The 24,000-nt window shown below is 45.1% G+C and overlaps 1 protein-coding gene and 1 long non-coding RNA gene across 8 annotated transcripts in view; one reads left to right on the top strand and one right to left on the bottom strand.

Annotated features, from left to right (window-relative positions):
* Nucleotides 1–10,900: 10,900 nt before the first annotated feature.
* Nucleotides 10,901–11,939, bottom strand: LOC147116413 (uncharacterized). The gene is made up of 2 exons (XR_015078807.1): nt 11,849–11,939; nt 10,901–11,124 (listed from the first exon to the last, which is right to left on the bottom strand). It is a non-coding gene; the product is annotated as an uncharacterized LOC147116413 (long non-coding RNA).
* Nucleotides 11,940–11,941: 2 nt separating this feature from the next.
* Nucleotides 11,942–24,000, top strand: part of nutf2 (nuclear transport factor 2) — a 61,384-nt gene continuing 49,325 nt past the window's right edge. For 4 of the 7 annotated variants that reach the window (XM_085991309.1, XM_085991308.1, XM_085991310.1 and 1 more), the window contains exon 1: nt 11,942–12,039. The gene's annotated coding sequence lies outside the window, so the exon portion shown is untranslated. The other 3 variants (XM_085991304.1, XM_085991306.1, XM_085991305.1) reach the window with 3 other exon arrangements.

Genomic DNA, 24,000 nt, shown 5'->3' with positions numbered 1-24,000 from the left:
TCTAAGAAACGTGGGCTTGCCTGTGGCAATGGTCCTTTGTGCTGGGTACAAAAAAACATATCTGGCAAGCATCCCAATTGTAACACTATCTATTAAGTCTCAGAATCACCACAGAATATTTAATGGAGTTGACACTACAGGAGCCCAGTTCTTATCCAAATGATGAAGTGGCATTAATGGTGACTATGCAGAAATCCGCAACTAACCAGGTTATGAGTGTGAAAACAAGCAAGAAAAATGGCTGAAGCAATACTCTTTTAAAATTGTAAAACAAATATCTGAGTTGACAAACTATAATTCAAACCAATGAATTGGCATTCACCATTTTCTAAAAAGATGGAAACTGTAAACTTAGCAAGAAAGACAAATTAAGTAAAACTAATCAATATACAGCTGGTTACTCATGAACTTTTATAAAGTGCCCTTTTTAGCTCCAACGGGAGAATTTTGCAGACACTTGTCCAGAGGGCCCTAAGTTCAATTCACAACCTTGACAACTAGCTGACTGTTCTCAGGTTTCACCCAGGTCACAAAAATTAAATGCCTTGTAATGCAAGAGTGCTCCATTGGTGAGAGGAATGAAGAATCATTAGGGACACCTATTCTGCCTCACTAACTATGTCTTCTGTATTTTAGTTTTCAAATGGCAATACTATTGAAAAGCCAATAGCCAACCTATGCTCTCCTTAATGCTGGAAGGTAAAATTAGATAATATTTGAATAAATGTGCTTATGGTTATAAAGAATATCTTATCTAACTCCATCATGTAGGTACTTTCTAATTAAAGAACTTCATTAACTTCCAAATAACAACTTTTTAGCATAGTGGTTATGTTGCTGGACTAGTAATTCAGAGGCCTGGATGAATGATTTGGAGACGTGAGTTCAAATCCCACCAGGGCAGCTGGGGAATTTAAATTCAGTTAATTAATTAAATAAATCTGGAATAAAAAGCTAGTATCAGTAATGGAGACCATGAAACTACTGGATTGTCGTAAAAACCCATCTGGTTCACTAATGTCCTTTAGGGAAGGAAATCTGCTGTCCTTACCTGGTCTGGCCTATATGTGACTCCAGACCCACAGCAATGTGATTGACTCTTAACTGCCCTCTGAAATGGCCGAGCAAGCCACTCAGTTGTATCAAACGAAAAACAGTATTAAGAATGAAACCTGACGGACCACCCAGCATCGACCTAGGCACCAGATTCAGACACGACAAAGGCACATCCAACCCAGTCGACCTTGCAATGTCCTCATCTGGGGACTTGTGCCAAAATTGGAAGCGCTGTCCTACAGACTAGTCAAGCAACAGCCTGACATAGTCATACTCACAGAATCATACCTTTCAGCCAACGTCCCAGATTCCTCCATCACCATCCCTGGGTATGTCCTGTCCCACCAGCAGGACAGACTCACCAGAGGTGGCGGCAGTGTGGTATACAGTTGGGAGGGAGTGGCCCTGGGAGTCCTCAACATTGACTCCGGCCCCCATGAAGTCTCATGGCATCAAGTCAAATATGGGCAAGGAAACCTGCTGCTGATTACCACCTACCACCCTGTCTCAGTTAATGAAACAGTACTCCGCCATGTTGAACACCATTTGGAAGAAGCACTGAGGGTAGCAAGGGCACTGAATGTACTGGTGGGGGACTTCAATGTCCATCACCAAGAGTGGCTCGGTAGCACCATTACTGACTGGGCTGGCCGAGTCCTGAAAGACATAGCTGCCAGACTGGGCCTGTGGCACATGGTGAGAACCAATACGAGGGAAAAACCTACTTGACCTCATCCTCACCAATCTACCTATCGCAAATGCATCTGTCCCTCCATGACAGTATTGGTAGGAGTGTCCACCACACAGTACTTGTGGAGACGAAGACCCGTCTTCACACTGAGGACACCCTCCATTGTGTTGTGTGGTATTACCACCATGCTAAATGGGATAGATTCAGAACAGATCTAGCAGCTCAAAGCTGGGCATGCATGGGCGCTGTGGGCCATCAGCAGCAGCAGAATTGTATTCCACCACAATCTAACCTCATGGTCCGGCATATTCCTCACTCTACCATTACCATCAAGCCAGGGGACCAACCCTGGTTCAATAAGGAGTGTAGAAGAGCATGACAGGAGCAGCTCCAGGCATATCTAAAAATGAGGTGCCAACCAGGTGAAGCTAGAACACATGCATGCTAAACAGCGGAAGCAGCATGCTATGGACCGAGCTAAGCGATCCCACAACCAACGGACCGGATCAAAGCTCTGCGGTCCTGCCACATTCAGTCGCGAATCTTGGTGGACAATTAAACAACTAATGGGAGGAGGAGGCTGCATGAGTATCTCCATCCTTCAGCCAGAAGTGCCGGGTGGATGATCCATCTTGGCCTCCTCCTGGGGTTCCCACCATCACAGAAGCCAGTCTTCAGCCAATTTGATTCATTCCACGTGAAAGCAAGAAATGGCTGAACCCACTAGATACAGCAAAGGCTATGGGCCCCGACAACATCCTGGCTGTAGTACTGAAGACTTGTGCTCCAGAACTAGCCACGCTATTCCAGTACAGCTACAACACTGGCATCTACATGACAAAGTGGAAAATTGCCCAGGTATGTCCTGTCCACAAAAAGCAAGACGAATCCAATCCGGCCAATTAAGGCGGCATCAGTCTAGTCACAATCATCAGCAAAGTGAAGGAAGGTGTCGTCAACAGTGCTATCAAGTGGCATTCACTCACCAGTAACTTGCTCACCGATGCTCAGTTTTGGGTTCCGCCAGGACCACTCAGCTCCAGACCTCATTACAGCCTTGATCCAAACATGGACGAAAGAGCTGAATTCCACAGGTGAGGTGAGAATGATTGCCCTTGACATCAAGGCAGCATTTGACTGAGATGGCATCAAGGAACCCTCGTAAAATTGAAGTCAATGGGATACAGGGGGAAAATTCTCCACTGGCTGGAGTCATATCTAGCACAAAGGGAGATGGTTGTGATTGTTGGAGGCCAATCATCTCAGCGCCAGGACATCGCTGCAGGAGTTCCTCAGGTCAGTGTCCTAGGCCCAGCCATCTCAGCTGCTTCTTCATGATCTTCCCTCTAGCATGAGGTCAGAAGTGGCGATGTTCGCTGATGATTGCACAATGTTCAATTCCGTTCACAACTCCTCAGATAATGAAGCAGTCCGTGCCCACATGCAGCAAGACCTGGACAACATTCAGGCTTGGGCTGATAAGTGGCAAGTAACATTCACGCCACACAACTGCCAGGCACTGACCATCTCCTCTTGACATGCAATTGCAATACCATCGTCGAATCGCCCACCAGCAATATCCTGGGGGTCACCATTGACCAGAAACTTAACTGGACCAGCCACATAAATACTGTGGCTACAAGAGCAGGTCAGAGGCTGGGTATTCTGTGGCAAGTGACTCACCTCCTGACTCCCCAAAGCCTTTCCACCACCTACAAAGCACAAACCAGGAGTGTGATGGAATACTCTCCACTTGCCTGGATGAGTGCAGCTCCAACAACAATCAAGAAGCTCGACACCATCCAGGACAAAGCAGCCCGGTTGACTGCCACTCCATCCACCACCTTAAACATTCACTCCCTCCACCACAGGCGCACCGTGTCTGCAGTGTGTACCATCTACATGATGCGCTGCAGCAACTTGCCAAGGCTTCTTCAACAGCACCTCCCAACCCACGACTTCTACCAGCACTTGGAAATATATCGCTATTCCTTCATTGTCATTGGGTCAAAATCCTGGAACTCCCTCCCTAGCAGCACTATGGGAGTACCTTCACCATACGGACTGCAGCAGTTCAAGAAGGTGGCTCTCTACCACCTTCTCAAGGACAACTAGGGATAGACTTAGTGAACATAGCCTGGCCATCGAAAAAGGCAGACACAGGCAGACCCGGCTACCAAGAGAGGACAGGATATGCTCTCACTGCAGTCAGGGAGTGGTGGAGACAGAGATGCACTTCCTCACAGCTTGTAGAAAATATCAGGGCATAAGGGAGAATTTCTACCCAAAATTCACAAAAATATGCCCTGAATTCAGAAATTTGAATGACGACCAAAAACTCCCATACCTACTAGGGGAACAGAGAAATTGTGTAACCTTAGCGGCACACTATGTTACAGCTTGCCATAAACAGAGGGACAACCATTAAATCTAAGAAAAGAGTATATACAAATTATATGAATGTATATTTATACACTCAGGGATATATCTGTTTATACACTGTATAGATAGACCTGCGTTTATGTGTTCAACCATAAATGTTTTTCGATGCTTTGGCAACATAAGATGTACCTTGTCATGCCAATAAAGCGATTTGAATTGAATTGAATTGATAGGCAATAATTGCTGGCCTTGCCAGCGATGCCCACATCTCGTGAATTAATTTTTTTAAATCCTAAAAATGTATTTTTCAAGTAAAAAGATTGTTCATATTTCTATTTCCTTATTATTCTGCTGCATTTTAAAAATAAATATTAAATAGCACTAATATGCTGCCAAAGTGGAGTCCTATTTTGTGCATCGTTAGGACAGACAAAAAAGTTGCATATGGATCTGTTAGAGGGCTGAGTACATAACTGCAAAAAACTCACAACTGCACAGTGGGTACCACTCACGAGTCAGAGGTTTTATAAGAATTGGGGTGCTGCAGTACATAATGGTCACATAGTGTGAAAGTGGAAGTCTCTTCTTGTCTTTAATTTGTACCTGGCGATACCTGAATTTGAATAGACTGAGATGTACATTGAATAAAATGATTTTTTTACAGTGAAAAAATTCTGTTATTGCGATTCACCCACAATCATAATTAATTTCTTTAACTTATAATACTTGTTACTTTGATGAGCAGAAACTAGACACTTCAATGAGTCCACTCATTCATGCAATGTTTTCATAAGTGAGGTTGCACTTCATTGGAACGTGAAATATTTACATAGAAAAATATTTTCTTTACAATATTCAGGCAGATTAATATTTCACAAAACTAGTAATATTTCTAAATCAGCAGTATAGTTTGTTATTGATATGGAAGAGAATGTGATATGGAAGAGAATGTGATACAAAGGAGAGACTTTGCTGTTTGCTGACTACTCACCTGATATTAGCTTGGTTGTATTTTGTCTTTCATACAATAGATTATTTTCCGTACTTTATATGGCGTGTGTTGGCCTGGTATGACCACCGATGAAACTGAGAGCCGGGGACATGGGAACTCTCGGCTTTGGGAATCTCTGCCCTCTCTTAGGCTGCTGCGCGACTGGCCTAATTTCTAGCTCTTCCGTCGCACACCTACCTGAGTCCACAACTCCATGTTTGAATCCCTCCAATCAGGTTTCCGTCCCTGCCATAGTACTAATATGGCCCTTATCAAAGTCATAAACGACATCCTATGCAACTGTGACCATGGTAACCTATCCCTCCTCATCCTTCTCGACCCATCTGCAGCCTTTGACATGGTTGACCACACCATCCTCCTCCAAAGCCTCTCCACCGTCATCAAGCTGCGTGGGACTGCACTCTCCTGGTTCTATTGCTATCTATCCAGTTGTAGCCAGAGAATTATCTGCAATGGCTTCTCTTCCCGCTCCCGCACTGTTACCTCTGAAGTTCCCCAAGGATCTATCCTTGGCCTCCTTCTATTTCTCATCTACCTGCTGCCCCTCAGCGACATTATCCGAAAACATACTATCAGGTTCCACATGTACGCTGGCGACATCCAGCTCTACCTCACCACCACCTCTCTCAACCATGCCATTGTCCCTGATTTTTCACACTGCTTGTCCGACATCCAGTACTAGATGAGCAGAAAATTCCTCCAAGTAAATATTGGGAAGACCGAAGCCATTGTCTTTGGTCCCCACCACGAACTCTGTTCCCTAGCCACGGACTCCATTCCTGGCAACTGTCTGAGGCTGAACCAGACCGTTCGCAACCTTGGTGTCGTGTTTGACCATGATGAGCTTCCGACCACATATCCGCACCATCACCAAGACCGCCTACTTCCACCTTCATAATATCGCTCATCTCCACCCCTGTCTCAACTCATCTGCTGCTGAAACCCTCATCCATGCTTTAGTTACCACTAGACTTGGCAATTCAAACTCTCCTGGCTGGCCTTGCACCGTCCATAAACTTGAGCTCATCAAAAACTCTGTTGTCCATATACTAGCTTGCACCAAATCCTATTCACCCATTACCCCTGTGCTCACTGACCTACATTGGCTCCCATTCTGACAACACCTTGATTTAAAAATTCTCATCCTTCTTTTCAAATCTCTCCATGGACTTGCCCCTCACTATTTCTGTAACCTCTTCCAGCCCTACAACCCTCTGAGATCGCTGCGCTTCTCCAATTCTGGCCTCTTGCGCATTCCCAATTTGAATGGCTCCTCCATTGCCTTCAGCTACTTTAAGACCTTTAAGACACTCCTTAAAACATATCTCTTGGTCACCTGTCCTACTATCTCCTTACAATAGCAAAATACTGCGGATGCTGGAAATCTGAAATAACAACAGAAAACGCTGGAAAAACTCAGCAGGCCAAGCAGCACCGTGGAGAGAGAAACAGAGTTAACGTTTCAGGTCGAAGACCTTTCGCCAGAACTGGAAAACAGCAGGAAATGGAACAGATTTTAAAGCAAGTTTAGGGGCTGGGAAATGGGGGAGGGGATGAAAGAACAAAAGGAAAGGTCTGTGATAGGATGGAAGGCAGGAGAAGAGGCATTAAGAGATATTCAAGGCAAGAGGAGATGGTAATGGGACAGGTTAAGAAACAAAGGATGGCTCTAGATGAAGTGTGAATTGTGCTGGCAGAATGAAAGACAGCTGCCACGTGGGAAGGAAGAAGGAAAAAAAAGGCACAAACAAAAAGTGTGGATAAAAAATATATATGTGATAGGGGCCGAGGTTATGATCTGAAATTGTTGAACTCTATGTTGAGTCCAGAGGGCTGTAAAGTGCCTAATCGAAAGATGAGGTGCTGTTCCTCGAGCTTACGCTGAGCTTCCATGGAACAATGCAAGAGGCCGAGGACGGTGAGGTCTGAGTGGGAATGGAGCGGTGAATTAAAGTGACAGGTAACCAGAAGCTCGGGGTCCCCCTTACGGACTGAATGGAGGTGTTCCGCAAAGCGGTCACCCAATCTGCGTTTGGTCTCCCCAATGTAGAGGAGACCACATCATGAGCAGCGAATACAGTATACTAAATTGCAAGAAGTACAAGTAAATTGCTGTTTCACCTGGAAGGGGTGTTTGGGGCCCTGGACAGTGGGAAGGTATAAGGGCATGTGTTGCATCTCCTGCGCTTGCACGGGAAGGTGCCGGGCGAAAGGGAAGGGGTGCTGGGGGTGATAGAGTGGGCTAGGGTGTCTCGGAGGGAGCGGTTCCTACGGAATGCTGAAAGGGGAGGTGAGGGGAAGATGCGTTTGGTGGTGGGATCATGCTGGAGGTGGCGGAAATGGCGGAGGATGATCTGTTGAATGTGGAGACTGGTGGGGTGAAAGGTGAGGACAAGAGGAACTCTATCGTGGTTCCGGGAGGGAGAGGCAGGGGTGGGGGCAGAAGTGCGGGAGATAGAACGGACACGGTCGAAGGCCGTGTCAACCACAGTAGAGGGGAATCCCTGGTTGAGGAAAACGGAAGACATGTCGGAAGCACTGGTATGGAAGGTGGCATCATCAGAGCAGATGCGGCAGAGACGGAGAAACTGGGTGAATGGAATAGAGTCCTTACAGGAGGCCGGGTGGGAGGAAGTGTAGTCCAGGTAGCTGTGGGAGTCAGTGGGCTTGTAGTGAATGTTTGTCAATAACCTATCCCCAGAGATGGAGATGGAGAAGTTGAGGAATGGAAGGGAAGGGTCGGAGATGGACCATGTGAAGGTGAGCTTCGTCAACTCTTGAACACCAACGCCCCTCCGGAACCTTCTTCCCCTTCACTTTCCTCTGACCCCCCTTCTCCCAATCTCACCCCCGCCGCGTTTTCACTATCCCCTCTGACCCCGAACGATCAGTCCTCAGCAAAAGCCTGAGTTTCATCCCCTTACGCCCCCACCTCAATGAAGTTCGAGCTCGGCACGATGCTGAGCTCTTTTTCCGCTGCCTTCGTCTCCGTGCCACTTCTTTGGCCAGGAGTCTTCCCCCCGCACAGCTGACCCTTTCTCCCGCTTTCAGAATTCTTGTTCTACTTGGAACCCTCCCTCTGGCCTCTTACCCTCTCTAGATCTTTTCATCGCTAACTGCTGCCGTGACATCGGCCGTCTCCATTTCTCTGCTCCCCTCACTCACTCCAACTTTCCTCCCTCTGAACTTGCAGCACTCCATTCTCTCAGATCCAACCCCGACATTGTCATTAAACCTGCTGACGAGGGTGGTGCTGTTGTTGTTTGGCAAACCGACCTCTACTAGCGGAAGCTGAACGCCAACTCTCCGACACCTACTCCTACCTCCACCTGGACCATGACTCCACTACCGAACATCAAGTCACCGTTTCCAAGACTGTCACTGACCTCATCTCCTCTGGAAATCTTCCCCCCGCGGCCACCAACCTCATAGTACCCCAAACCCGCACAGGCCGCTTCTACCTCCTTCCCAAGATCCACAAACAGGACTGCCCTGGTAGACCCATTGTTTCAGCCTGTTCTTGCCCCACGGAACTTATCTCTTCCTATCTTGACTCTATCTTTTCTCCCCTTGTCCAGTCTCTTCCCACCTACATCTGCGACTCTTCCGATGCTCTCCGCCACTTTAACAGTTTCCTGGCCCCAACCGCCTCCTTTTCACTATGGACGTCCAATCCCTCTACACCTCCATCCCCCACCAGGATGGCCTGAGGGCGCTCCGCTACTTCCTTGAACAGAGGCCCGACCAGACCCCATCCACCACTACCCTCCTCCACCTGGCTGAACTTGTTCTCACATTGAACAACTTCTCCTTTGACTCCACTCATTTCCTCCAAATCAAAGGTGTTGCTATGGGTACCTGCATGGGTCCTAGCTATGCCTGCCTTTTCGTGGGATATGTGGAACACTCTTTGTTCCAGTCCTACTCGGGTCCCCTCCCTCACCTCTTTTTCCGGTACATTGATGACTGTATCAGTGCCATTTCCTGCTCTCGCCCTGAAGTAGACAATTTCATTCACTTTGCTTCCAATTTCCACCCTTCCCTCACCTTCACATGGTCCAACTCCGACTCTTCCCTTCCCTTCCTCGACTTCTCCATCTTCATCTCTGGGAATAGGTTATTGACAAACATTCAATACAAGCCCACTGACTCCCACAGCTACCTGGACTACACTTCCTCCCACCCCGCCTCCTCTAAGGACTCTATTCCATTCTCCCAGTTTCTCCGTTTCCGCCGCATCTGCTCTGATGATGTCACCTTCCATACCAGTGCTTCCGACATGTCTTCCTTTTTCCTCAACCGGGGATTCCCCTCTACTGTGGTTGACACGGCCTTCGACCGTGTCTGTTCTATCTCCCGCACTTCTGCCCTCACCCCTGCCCCTCCCTCCCGGAACCACAAGAGTTCCCCTTGTCCTCACCTTTCACCCCACCAGCCTCCACATTCAACGGATCATCCTCCGCCATTTCTGCCACCTCCAGCGAGATCCCACCACCAAACACATCTTCCCCTCACCTCCCCTTTCAGCATTCCGTAGGGACCACTCCCTCCGCGACACCCTAGTCCACTCCTCTATCACCCCCAGCACCCCTTCCCCCGGCACCTTCCCGTGCAAGCGCAGGAGATGCAACACATGCCCTTATACCACCCACCCCTTCCCTATGTCCAGGGCCCCAAACACCCCTTCCAGGTGAAACAGCGATTTACTTGTACTTCTTGCAATTTAGTATACTGTATTCGCTGCTCGCGATGTGGTCTCCTCTACATTGGGGAGACCAATCGCAGATTGGGTGACCGCTTTGCGGAACACCTCCGTTCAGTCCGTAAGGGGGGCCCCGAGCTTCCGGTCGCCTGTCATTTCAATTCACCGCTCCATTCCCATTCAGACCTCACTGTCCGCGGCCTCTTGCATTGTTCCACGGAAGCTCAGCATAAGCTCGAGGAACAGCACCTCATCTTTCAATTAGGCACTTTACAGCCCTCTGGACTCAACATAGAGTTCAACAATTTCAGATCATAACCTCAGCCCCTATCACATATATATTTTTTATCCACACTTTTTGTTTGTGCCTTTTTTTTCCTTCCCTCCCACATGGCAGCTGTCTTTCATTCTGCCAGCACAATTCACACCCCATCTAGAGCCATCCTTTGTTTCTTAACCTGTCCCATTACCATCTCCTCTTGCCTTGAATATCTCTTAATGCCTCCTGCCTTCCATCCTATCACAGACCTTCCCTTTTGTTCTTTCATCCCCTCCCCATTTCCCAGTCCCCAAACTTGCTTTAAAAGCTGTTCCTTTTCCTGCTTTTTTCCAGTTCTGACGAAAGGTCAACCTGAAATGTTAACTCTGTTTCCTCTCTCCCCAGATGCTGCCTGGCCTGCGGAGTTTTTCCAGCGTTTTCTGTTCTACTATCTCCTTATATGGCTCGGCATCAAATGTTTGTTTGATAATGCTCCTGTGAAGTGCCTTGGGACATTTTACGATGTTAAAAGGTACTATATAAATGCAAGTTGTTGTTGTTAAAATGGAATTGTGTTTAAGCTGATCTGTTCCTTTACAATCAGGAAGTATTTGGACATCCTGAGGTCATGAAAGGCTCTGCATAAATGCCTGTCTTTCTTTTCATACTGCAGGTTTTATTGCCTCATCCCAGTTTTTTTTTGACCGATGTCAGCACAAGAACTCAGGAGCAAAGGGCTGCACGTGGACCAAAATTGTTATATTTAGTCAGCATAGATTGTGTATGAATAATAAAGTCTAAAGGAGGTAATATTTATTTATTTAGCATTACAGCTACACAAATGCATTTTGAAACTATTTTAGGCGGTTTGTTTCTTATTACTACAGAATGATTTTTGCCACACAATTTTATTCGCATCTCTCCTGAATGGGCTGACTTCTGCTGAGCGACTTAAAGGTGCCCGTTGTCCTTCAGTAACTTGCTGAAGTGCTCATTCTTCATACTTCACGCTAGACGGTAATCTATTCAAACAAGAAGCCATTCAGCAACCAAGGGCAATCCTATTCCACAGCTGGAATCCCTTTATGTACATTAATAACCTAGTATAAACCAGGTATAAAACTTCAACTTGCCTGTTTCAATACTTTAGACAGTGCGGTTACCTACTGAGGCATCAAAGGATGCAATAGGAAAACATCTATGGGAATTTTTTTTTGGTAAGAGTCTTAACCAAGGCCTCAAATAATGAATACTGCAATTGGACACACACTGGGTTAACAGGAGCAGCTCTGAATTAAAGTTAGATGAACTGGGCCAGAATTGTGATTTTTTTTAAAAATTGACTAAAGTTAATTGAGCTAATTAATTAAAAATGGGAAAATAAAAAAGCACAACGGAAGTTTACAATAAAATGCCCTCTATACACAATCGGGCGTCAAGAATGGATATTTAGATGAGCTATCAGAGGCCTATTAATATCAACTATGAAACCCTGTCCCCAGCTTGAATTGCTGGATTCAGAATAGGTGAGGTAAGAGAAACACAAAGGGGTAGATTAGAGGAGAAAATATAAAAATAGTTCGATAATACATTACTGCAAATATCTATCTTCGTCGATGAAACCCCGAAAAATATATCTATTGTCATTTTAACACCTCCACCACCCAGTTTGTCTGGACTTTCGAACAACCGATCCAAAACACGTGGGCTCACGTTAGCCCACTGTATTGTGGGTGTTGTAGTTACCTCGCTCTCCCGCTTGAAACTCTGGTTTTTTGGGTGAACTACAAGTCCCGCTGTGCGGCGCGCCGCTTCACCGCGCGAGCATGCGCCGTGCCGCAACGGCCGAGGGTGCCTCCTCCCCCCCCTCGCAGGGGCTGGGAGGGGCCTGGTGCCGTTCGTCGCCATACTGCGATCCGCCGGAGTTGGGGCGCTGGGTAAGTTTTTTTTTCAGTGGCCCGTCAGGCGTGTGATGGTCAGGGTCTGAATCACGGGGGTCTGTATGAGAGCCAAGCGGGCGGTTTATTGGGCGGGCCGCGCACATGACACAATGCGATGTGGTGTGAGGAGGCCGAGGTGCCTCTCACTTAGGGGGTCGGGCCTGGCTTGGCCAAGGGGGGCGGGAGGGGGGGTGCAGAGAGAGTGATATTTTTAGGTTGAATGATGGCGGCCTTGGCCTCGGCTGCGAGCGCGGGGGGGCGGCGGCTGTCTGCACTTGCGTTGATCTGGCTCCAAGATGGGCTGCGTCGAGTTGATAGCGGGCGCTGGGCGGGCGAGTGGAGCGGCCACAAGCCTGGTGCCTGCGGGCGTCGCTTTGCCGGCGGTAATGACGCTGCGCTTTTGGACGTTAACTTTGAATTGTTTTAAAAATAAACGGGTGAACGTGAGCGAGCAAAACCGCACGCGCGCGCAGCCCGTCACCTGTGTGTGAGGTGTTCGCTCTCCCCCCTTGTTCTCTACCAACAGCCTGCTGAAACCTCAGGACACTTCAGCCCCGAATCTCAAGCCGCCACACCCCCCTGTGTCCTATCGCAATACCGCCTTTTCTTTTGTGTTTGGCAAGAGCCGGTTCATTTTCTCTCTTCCCCCGTGTACGTGTGTGTAGTAGTGGCGCGGCGAGTTGGTGGCCGCACATTGACCCGCTTCTAGTTCACGAATACCTTCCTGAGCCCGAAAGGACTTGGCGCCGCTGCGTTTAAAAACAATGACATTTCAGAATCCTGTGCTGCTCTAACGCAAACCAAACAGGCGCCTGCTGCCTTTGTAGGAGAGTTTCGGTTTCCTTCTGTTACTGTGATGCCCAAGAAGCTGTCATTCATTCTGCAGCGGGCCGCCGATCTATTTTTCACTTTCCCATGTCGAGTCATCCATCGCGCTTCTGCTGTTTTTAAAAAAAAGTAAATCAAATGCGCTGCACTGCCTTTAGTTTTTGCACGCCTTGTATTTTCCCAGTTGGCAACACTTCACCGGGAGTTTGCAGTAGACTTGCAATAAAAGATCCATGTTTGAATTTCTGTAGTTGCACCTCCCCCTTGATCTTATTCGGGAGTTTAATGCCACTCAACGTAATATCCGTGAGTTTTTTTGAGGGTTGGGTTTGATGTCTGTCATTACGTATCAGAGAGGAGATCCCCTCCAACCAATACACACGAACCTTTTCCAGAGTACAACTTATTTACTGCAGTAATTATTTATTTTGATCTTATTAAGGAACCTTTGATGAAATATGTTGACAATGATTTACCACTTTGTACAAGTAGCTGAATGAAGAGACTGTTGTATTTATGATCACCCAAATTGTACAATTTTCCCCAGTACTGCAATCTTGTTGCATTTTGTTAGTGTTCATAAGATAAATGAAAATGACCAGTCATTTAATCGAATTCCTTTTGTAGGTCCCTAGCTGCTTTGTCTTGACAGCCTCACTTAATTTTGTACCATCAGCAAACTTGACCAGATAGCATTAGGTTTTTGTCTTGGTTCAATCATTTGAAATTTAAAAGTGTTCCCTCTCCCTGTCATCTGTTTGTTGAATAATGATATTGCACACTAGTAGGAAAATGGATGTCATGAGTATACTATGTGTAGAAATAACAAACATAAAGGGATCTGAATTTTGTCTGTCCCATGCTGGAAGATATTTACAAGTGTTAATCACTCCATGTGAAGTTGTTTGACATCTGTCATACATTTTACTTTCACCAGTTTTGACCTTTGACCCCCTTCTCGTATCTAGCTGGATCAAATTCCTCACTGGAAGGTTAACTAGTACTGTGGGGGAGGGTTTAAACTAATTTGGCAAGGGGATGGGCACGTGGATGAAACATTAGAGAGGAGAAACAAGGTGCACAGAGGACTGGGAGAGGCAAATAACACTAGACTCAAGAATAGTTAAGAAATAGGAGGTATCAGACGGGGCAAATGCAAAGCAGTCTAAGATGAGTTTGGAGGGTATGCACGGAACGTGGTAAGTAAAGTTATTGAGCTGCAGGCGCAAGCCGCCATATGGGACTATGATATAATGGCAATAACAGAGACCTGGCTCAAAGAAGGGGAGGATTGGGAACTTAACATTCCTGGCTACAAGGTATTCAGGAAAAACAGGGAAGGAACAAAAGGAGGGGAGGGGGGTGGCAGTATTGATCAAAGAAACTATTATAGCACCGGAGAGGGATGATGCAGTTGAGGGGCCAAAGACAGAGTCTTTTTTTCATTAGTTCATGGAATCTGGGCAAAGCCAGCATTTATTGCCCATCCATAATTGCCCTTGAGAAGGTGGTGGTAAGCCGCCACCTTCAACCGCTGCAGTCCGTGCGTTGAAGGTGCTGTTAGGGAGGGAGTTCCAGGATTTTGACCCAGCGACAATGAAGGAACGGTGATATACTTCCAAGTCAGGATGGTGTATGACTTGGAGGGGAACTTGGAGGTGGTGGTGTTTCCCATGCACCTGCTGCCCTTGTCCTTCTAGGTGGTAGAAATCGCGAGTTTGGGAGGTGGTAGCGGTCGCAGGTTGGGAGGTGCTGTTGAAGCCTTGGCGAGTTGCTGCAGTGCATCTTGTAGATGGTATACACTGCAGCCATGGTAAGCTGGTGGTGGAGGGAGTGAATGTTTAAGGTGGTGGATGGGGTGCCAATCAAGCTGGCTGCTTTGTCCTGGATGGTGTCGAGCTTCTTGAGTGTTGTTGGAGCTGCACTCATCCAGGCAAGTGGAGAGTATTCCATCACACTCCTTACTTGTGCCTGGATGGTGGAAAGGCTTTGGGGAGTCGAGAGGTGAGACACTCGCCGCAGAATACCTAGCCTCTGACCTGCTCTTGTTGCCAAAGTATATATGTGACTGGTCAAGTTTCTGGTCAATGGTGACCCCCCCCCCCCCCCAAAGGATGTTGATGGTGGAGGATTCGACGATGGTAATGCCGTTGAATGTCAAGGGGTGGTGGTTAGACTCTCACTTGTTGGAGATAGTCATTGCCTGGCACTTCTGTGGCGTGAATGTTACTTGCCACTTAGCCCAAGCCTGAACGTCGTCCAGGTCTTGTTGCATGCGGGCATAGACTACTTCATTATCTGAGGAGTTGTGAATGGCATTGAACACTGTGCAGTCATCAGCGAACATCCCCATTTTTGACCTTATGATGGCAGGAAGGTCATGAATGAAGCAGCTGAAGCTAGTTGGGACTAGGACACTGCCCTGAGGAACTCCTGCAGCGATGTCCTGGGGCTGTGATGATTAACCACCACAACCATCTTCCTTTGTGCTAGGTATGGCCCCAGCCAGTGGAGAGTTTTCCCCCTTATTCACATTGACTTCAGTTTTACTAGGGCTCCTTGATGCCACACTCAGTCAAATGCTGCCTTGATGTCTGGGGCAGTCACTCTCACCTCTGGAATTCAGTTCCTTCGTCATGTTTAAACTAAGGCTGTAATGAGGCCTGGAGCCAAGTGGTCCTAGCGGAACCCAAACTGGGCATCAGTGAGCAGGTTATTAGTGAGTAAGTGCTGCTTGATAGCACTGTCGACGGCACCTTCCATCACTTTGCTGATGATTGAGAGTAGACTGATGGGGTGGTAATTGGCCGGATTGGATTTGTCCTTTTTGTGGACAGGACATACCTGGGTAGTTTTCCACATGTCGAATAGATGCCAGTGTTGTAGCTGTACTGGAACAGCTATTTGGTTAGTATTAAGGAACAATATTATGCTTACTGGGTGTATACTATTAGCCACCAAATAGTGAGAAGGAGATAGAGGAGCAATTACAGAAAGATGCAAGAACTACAGAGTAGTGATAATGGGGGATTTCAATTATCCTAATAAGACTGGGATAGTAACTGTGTAAAGGGCAAAGAAGGGGAGGAATTCCTGAAATGTGTACAAGACGATCAGTGTGTTTCCAGCTCAACGAGGAAGGAAGCAGTGCTGGATCTCGTTCTGGGGAATGAAGTGGAGCATGTTTCAGTGGGAGAGCATTTGGGGAACAGTGATCATAATACCATCAAAGATAAGGAGACCAAAACTCTAAACAGTACTCCAAGCAATAATCTGGGACAAAATTAATTGACATTTAGAAAAGTATGGGCTAAAAAATGAAAGTCAGCACGGATTTGTTAAAGGCAAATTGTGTTTGACTAACTTGATCGAGTTCTTTAAAGTAATGGAGAGGGTTGATGAGGATCGTGTGGTTGATGTGTATATGGACTTTCAAAAGGTGTTTGACAAATACCAAATAATAGACTTGTTAGCAAAATTAAAGCTTGTGAGATTAAAGGGACAGTGGCAGCATGGATACAAAATTGGCTTGGAGACAGAAAGCAGAGAGTAGTGGTGAACGGTTGTTTTTCAGATGGAGTGAGATATACAGTGGTGTTCCCCAGGGGTTGGTATTGGGACCACTGCACTTTTTGAGACATATTAATGACCTGGACTTGGGTATACAGGGCATAATTTCAAAGTTTACAAATGATATGAAACTCGATAATGTAGTAAACAATGAGGAGGATTGTAACAACTTCAGGAGGACATGGGCAGACTAGCGAAATAGGAAAACACATGACAGATGAAATTTAATGCAGCGCAGTGTGAAGTGATACATTTTGGTAGGAAGAATGAGGAGAGGCAATATAAACTAAATGGTACAAGCTTAAAGGGGGTGCAGGAACAGAGTGACCGGGGGTGTATGTACACAAATCTTTGAAGGTGGCAGGACAAGTTGAGAAGGATGTTTAAAAAGCATATTGGATCCTTGGCTTTATTAATAGAGGCTTAGAGTACAAAAGCAAGGAAGTTATGCTAAACCTTTATAAAACACTGGTTAGGCCTGAGCTGGAGTATTGTTCTCAATTCTGGGCAACACACTTTAGGAAGGATGCCAAGGCCTTAGAGAGGGTGCATAAAAGATTGACTAGAATGGTACCAGGGATAAGGGACTTCAGTTATATGGAGAGACTGGAGAAGCTGTGGCTGTTCTCCTTAGAGCAGAGAAGGTTAAGGGGGGATTTGATAGAGGTGTTCAAAAACATGAAGGGTTTTGATAGAATAAATAAGGAGAAACTGTTTCCAGTGGCAGAAGGGTCGGTAACCAGAGGACACAGATTTAAGGTGATTGGCAAAAGGACCAGAGGTGACATGGGGAAACATTTTTTTACGCATTGAGTGGTTGTGATCTGGAATGCGCTGCCTGGAAAGGTGGTGGAAGCAGATTCAATAGTAAAAATCAAAAGAGAATTGGTTAAATACTTGGAAGAGAAAAAGATTACAGGGCTAAGGGAAAATATTTACAGGGCTATGCGGAAAGAGCAGGGGAGTGGAATTAATTGGCTAGTTCTACCAAAGAGCCGGCACAGGCACGATGGGCTGAATGGCCTCCTTCTGCGCTGTATAATTCTATGATCAAGGCATACCTTGAAGTAGTACCCTAGGGTTCAGTGTTCAGGCTGTTGCTGTGCTGATCTACATTAATGACTTATAGAATTATTATAGAGTGGTTGCAAATGATTAAATTGGGACGGAGGGGAATTTTGAGGCTCGCAAAGTACCCAGGGGTCGATAAAAGGAATTGGATAAAACCTGAAATGTAATTCAATAGGTAAGTGCATAATCCATACTCTTGGGAAAAATGGATGTTGAAAAATGGAAAAATGAAGGCCAAACAGAAATTGTGTAAATTTAGCATTTAACTTCAGATGATTGTAGCAATTGTGAACTAAGGGATTGGACCGCTTAATTATATTGGTAGGTCGGTTGAGTATGAGAACAAAGATGTTCTGAATTTTGTATGCCCTGGCCAGACTTTTAATGTCTTGTTTACTTCTATAAGATCCCATCTCAGTTGCCCCCTTTCAAGTCTAAAGAGCCCCAATTTCTGCAGTCTTTTCTCATAACTGAATCCTTTGACGCTCATCATCAGCCGCATGGCTTTTCTCTGCACCAGCTCCATTGTTTGAATGTTTTCCATCTATCATGGTGACCCAATCTGAACATAAGTCAGTGCACCCTGTCCAGGGCATTGTACGGTTATTGCATGACCTTTCATTTGATACTAAACCGCCATAGCAATCATTCTATTCACTTCATTTATTGCTGTTTCACAGTCATTTGAATTGCTATGTTTACTATCTCTACCAGATCCTTTTTTGTTCTGTCTTTAGCTATTTCTACATAGTATGTATCTGTGACATACATTTTTCCTACTAGTGTGCAGTATCTTGCACTTGCCTATTGAATCTGCCACCGACTTATCCCATTACAGATTTTATCCATCTCCTGTGTAGGTCTTTAGCTGTCTTGCCAACCCCCTTGGCCTGTTTGCATTGTGTTTCTGTGCGTGTCAGCTGTAGCTCTGGGTAGCACTATCACCTCAGAGTCAGTAGGTTGTGGGTTCAAGTTCCACTCGAGACATGAGCACACACACTGCAGTACTAAGGGAGTGCAGTACTGTTAAGAGGTGCCAACTTTCAGAGGAGACATTAAACCGAGGTTTCATCTGCCCTCATAGATGTGGACGTAAAAGATCCCATGGCACTATTTCGAAGAAGAGCATGGGAGTTCTCCCTGGCGTCCTGGCCAATATTTATCCTTCAACGAACATTACTAAAATGATCATGTTGCTGTGTGCAAATTGGCTGCCACGATTCCTACATTACAACAGTGACTACACTTCAAAAGTACTTCATTGGCTGGAAAGTGCTTTGGGATGTCCTGAGGTCATGAAATAAAGTCTTTCTAAATTATGAATGTAGGTTAGAAATCGCAGGGGCCTCCGCATCGTGTTCTGGGGTAGCTCCCCCACTCCCCAAACAATTTCCCGCAGCTATCTTCCTGTCACTCAATTTCTTAATAACACCCAGGTTGTACAATGATTTCCCGCTGCATTCAGATTCAGTAATAAGCCTTTCATGTTGAACTTTAAAGAAAAAGACTTTCTGGTAATCTTAAGTATACCACGTGATATGATTTCCATTGTCTATTTGGAGTTTCACTTTCTCAAAGTCAAGCTTTGTCAGGTAGGATCTTTCCTCCGCAAAGCATTGATATATTATTTTCATACAAGTACTGATCAGGTTTGCTCCAAATAATCAGTTCCGTTATTCTATCAGGTATTGATGTTTGATAGATTTGGAGTGGCCTGGATTAGATTTCTCCTATTTCCTGAATATGGATACTGAATTAGCTTGTTTCCAATCCAGTGGTGGTATCTCCTCAAATTCATTGACTGTGCTGAAGTTTTAAAAAATTTTAAATGATGTGCAATTCCCCATGAAAGTATAACCACTTCACATTTTTCAACATTTTTAAAAATTCTCCTGTTTTGTTTTCTTTCTTGGTTACTTGCCAAGAAACTGAAAGTTGCAAATTTTCTCCCATAGTTTTTAAATCAAATAAAAATCCTTACTGAAAGTATAGAGCCAGCGGGTGTGGGGCGACTCTCCTTCAATATCCTCCCTTTACCCAATGTCATTTGAAGAGCTGGTTCAACGGCCAATGCAGGCCTAGCAATACTATGCTCAATCTTTACATGTGAACCTAGTAGTGTGTTGCTTGGCTATTTTACCATGATGAACATCACAACCAAGCATGATAGTGTCTTGATCTGACATCTGCACTCGTGTTTTTCTAGTAGGAATCATCATTGGATAGTGATCATGAATGGGAACCTTGACCTATCTATCCTGGGGAATTGCACTGTTCTAGTGGCTCAGATGGGGGCGATTAGAAGAAGCTTTTTCATGCAACTATCGGAATTTGGTATGTTTTCCACATGAACTGATTGTGGCTAAACTGATTACAGCATTCAGAAAGGTACTGGTTAATAAAGAATGCAAAAGCTTATATGAGAATAAGGCAGGAAAATGGACCTCTATGGCCTAGCCCCTCCCCATCTCTGGCTCTGCGCTCCTCCAATTCTGGCCTATTGCACATCCCCTATTTCCATCGCTCCTCCATTGGTGGCCTTGCCTTCAGCTGCCCAGTCCCCAATCTCTGGAATTCCCTCCCTAAACCTCTCCGCCTCTCTACCTCGCTCTCCTCCTTTTAAGTCACTCCTTAAAAGCTACCTCTGACCAAGCTTTTGGTATCATGCCCTAATATCTCTCATATGGCTCGGTGTCAAATTCTGTCTGATAACACTCTTGAGAGGTCTTGAGATGTTTTACTATGTCAAAGACACTATATAAATGCAATTTGTTTAAGATCTGTGCCCAACCGGCGGCTAAATTCATCATGGGCAAGAATGGCTGAATGCCCCCACTTGTGCTAAAATTGTTTCTATGTAACTCAGACCAGGGATTGAACCTGACACCCTGCTGACCTATGCACTTTATCTCCACTGAACCACTTGGAAACAAACAACTTATCTCTCTCCAAAGAGTCTTCACATTGAAACTTTCAAGGATCAAGAGTAACACTGAACTTTTAGGCAAAGACAGACCATTAATGCCCTTTACACCAGCATTTCTTGCATGGTATATATGCTTGCAATGTTATAAAGGTTCTTTGAAAATCCCAGGAGAACTGCTGAAACTGGGGATGTTTTGGCTGTAAGAACTGTATTGATGCTTAGACAGGGCTTTGGTTCAGCGGCACAGTAACAATATGTTGGCTCTAGGATGCTTCGCAATCCAATTTAGGTCATGGTGTGCATCAGACTGTTTATCTATCAAATGGTTTAAGTTTGGTCCTTTGAGGATGGTGGATGATGTGCAAATAGGTATAACTTGTGTGGCAATATGGTGGGTACTCCAAGTTCTTCCAAACTAAGAGCAGTATTACACAAGCATAGGTGATGCAGCATGTATACCTGTTATTTCAAGTCTTGGAAGGAGCTGGTGTGCAAATTGGATGTGGCCAGTGTAATCTGGCTGGCACTGGAAGCAGCATTATTCATTCAAACTGTCAGATTAGATATAATAGGGATATTAACAGACAGTGAAAGTGGCAGTCCAACTGCTCCATTGGGCTAGTGATTCTGTTTCAACATTAAATTCGTTGTTGTCGTGCACAGGAAGCTTTGTGCACAGGATTCTCAGACCATAGTTTACAAGTGTCTGTAGGGAAAAAAATACAACACCGCAAGTCTGGTTTATTTTATATCTATGGATTAGTCGTATTTTTCTTTAGACTGCTGATGTGCGTGAGTCACCGCTGCCTCATGATTCCACAGCTCTCAAGTAATAAGCTCCAGGTTCACGCAGAGGATCTGAAGCTGAAAGTTCTTTGAAGATTAATTCAGGCCTTGTATGTACAGGTATCTTAGTCTGATTGATTGATTATTGTCCTGCTATGATTTTGGTTTGCCCATTTCTGATCTTGCATCGTCCTATTGTTGCTAATGAGAATGTGAGCAGTTCATGGGTATCAGATATGAAAAGTGTGTGTTTTCCATCCTTCCTTGAGTCTCCTAGGGAGGACCCTATTCTTCCTTTGCTGTTTTATTTTTTTTCCCCCTGTTAATTATCCAATTTTCCAGTCTCTTTATTTTCTTAATTTATTTTTCTTTAATTTGTTAGAGCTCTTAATGTTTGCTGCTTAGCTTGCATTTTTCTCCGCTTGTGATTTTCACAAACTGATTTTTGCACAGACTAGTAGCAATAAGCACTGTGATGCTTTTTTGATTAGCGTAGCAATTTTCTCCATGCTACCATTGATAATATGGAGCTCACATTGCTTCTGGTTAGCCAGGATTAGGGGATGAGAAGTTCACTCAGCAAAGAGCTGAACAAAAGGTAGCTGTGGATATATGGGACTTTGACAGAGCAGATCAAGGCTATAACTGGAGGATGCCAACAACCTATTTGTTCTGTATACCAAATGAAATGCAGATATCCTAACACTTGGAAGGAAGTTGAGACATGGTCTTTTCATTTGATGCTAATTATATGCACTAAAAGAAGAGTATCTCTACAGTATTCAGTGCTGCAATGTCTGTCAATCTGTGATCTTCCACTTTAGTTATAACTAGCTGAAAAATGACTTCATCTTTCAGCATTCATCGCTAAATAAGCCTGGTGACGTCTCCTCTGCATGGATAGAATTTGGCATGGTGAAATTGTCGCAGAAAGTAACTGCTGTGATATTTGTTCATTGGAATTTTGGAAGCTGTTCTGTACTACATGTAGGGTTGGCAACTCTGCTTGGAGGTATTCCTGGAGGTTTTATCACGTGGCATCTGATCACATGAAAATTGTCCGTAGTTTGTCAATATTCTTGCAATTACCTTATAAAAGTTTGGACCTCCTGTAGTTGAGTATCTTTGCTCATGGTTGGCATTTGGCAACCCTATATCCAGACACCTCTAACTCAATTAATTTGACTGTACAAACATACCTTTTAAAATGCTGTTGTGAAGTATGAAAATTATGTGTAAGTTAAAATTGCACGTTTTAGAACTTTTCGGGCGCGGGGGGGGGGGAGGGAAAAAGGGTAATGGACTGAAGAAGAAATCTGCTTGGTACCCTAGACTGTTCATTAAAAAAGAATAAGCAGTACGCAATCCATGGATGACAGATCTTGCATAATGTTCAGAATAATGACCACCGCGCCCCACCCCCCAGACTTTAGTAAATTCGCTTACCAGTTGCAGAACTTGCAGGCTGTGCTTTTGAACACGGTTTAAAAGCAATTTTCTCTTGGCAAACGGTTTTGCTCCATCTGCCATGGCAACGTCACTGGTAGTATGGGTGGACCATTCTTCTGATGGGGCTACCATGGCGGGACATGACTGGCTACCAGGAAATTCTGGGCTGTTTCTTAAAATGGCAGGCAGGGAATGGCTGGGAGCCTAAGATAGACAGCTGCATGCGGAGCCAGTGAGGCAGGTTCTGCGTTTTACGGGGCAGGAATCGTTTCAACTGTTGCATCAGCAGCTCTCGCGCGAGACATACAAGCACACCGGTACGAACCGCAGAATAATCATCTGGTTTGTTAACAGCAGTGCCCAGTAGATTCATCTTCCATTTTGGGAGACTCCCGGCCAATCCAGGAGAGATAGCAGCCTAAATTACATAGTCATTGCTGCACCATGAATTAAGTATTTGAATGACGTGGAAATTATAACACGGAAACAGGCCGTTCGGCCCAAGCAGTCCATGTTGGTGTTTATCTTCCACATGAGCACTAATCCTAAGACCAAGTGCCTGCCCTGTTCCCATATCCCATTATCCCTTTTTCCTTCAGCCACTTTTCTGATCTATTCTTAAATGTTGACATGATCTTTGCTTCAATCACGAACTCTGGTATTGCATTCCACAGCCATTACCCACTGTTTTTATAAAAAAAATTTAAAAAAAATGTTTCTCCTGCTCTAAATCTTACACTTAATTTTATATTCCATTAGTTTTTTTATGGCTGTATATATTTGAGGTGCTGCTTTTAATGCCTTGTGAACCTGAACTGCCAAATCTCACTACTCTGACACATCACCCATCCTTCCCCCATTCAAAATTTAATGTCAGACAAGACCTCCTACGATCTAGTGCTGGGCAATTTTTTACATATGTTAAAAATACATGTTTAATCTCAATGTGATACAAATCTGCATAAAGGATATAAGGTAATGTGACTAATACTGACACCCACTGCCCCCTCCCCCCTTTACTGGAAAGCATCTGCACTACGTTACAATGACACGACTGAGATTAGGAACTCAACAAAGGGATTGTTTGTACAAATCTAGATCCAACTGATAAAAGGTATGTTTTGATCTAAACACATGCCAATGTACTCCTCTGAAAGTAAAACTCTTAAAATTATTTTGTTGTCTTTTCTCCAAGTCCATTTCCATGTACTGCCACTTGGTGCTCCAGCATTCCACTACTGAGCAACAAGAGTCATTTTGTTCAAATTCTCAAGAGACTGAGCAGTTACCTTAAAAATGATTTAATTCCAAAGTACTGACTTTTTGGT

The sequence above is a fragment of the Somniosus microcephalus genome, chromosome 6 (genome assembly GCF_052327205.1).
Source record: "Somniosus microcephalus isolate GS21.2 chromosome 6, FLI_Smic_1.0, whole genome shotgun sequence".
Lineage (NCBI taxonomy): Eukaryota > Metazoa > Chordata > Chondrichthyes > Squaliformes > Somniosidae > Somniosus > Somniosus microcephalus.
Note: the sequence above shows the minus strand (reverse complement) of the source record. Positions and strands in the feature narration are given on the sequence as shown.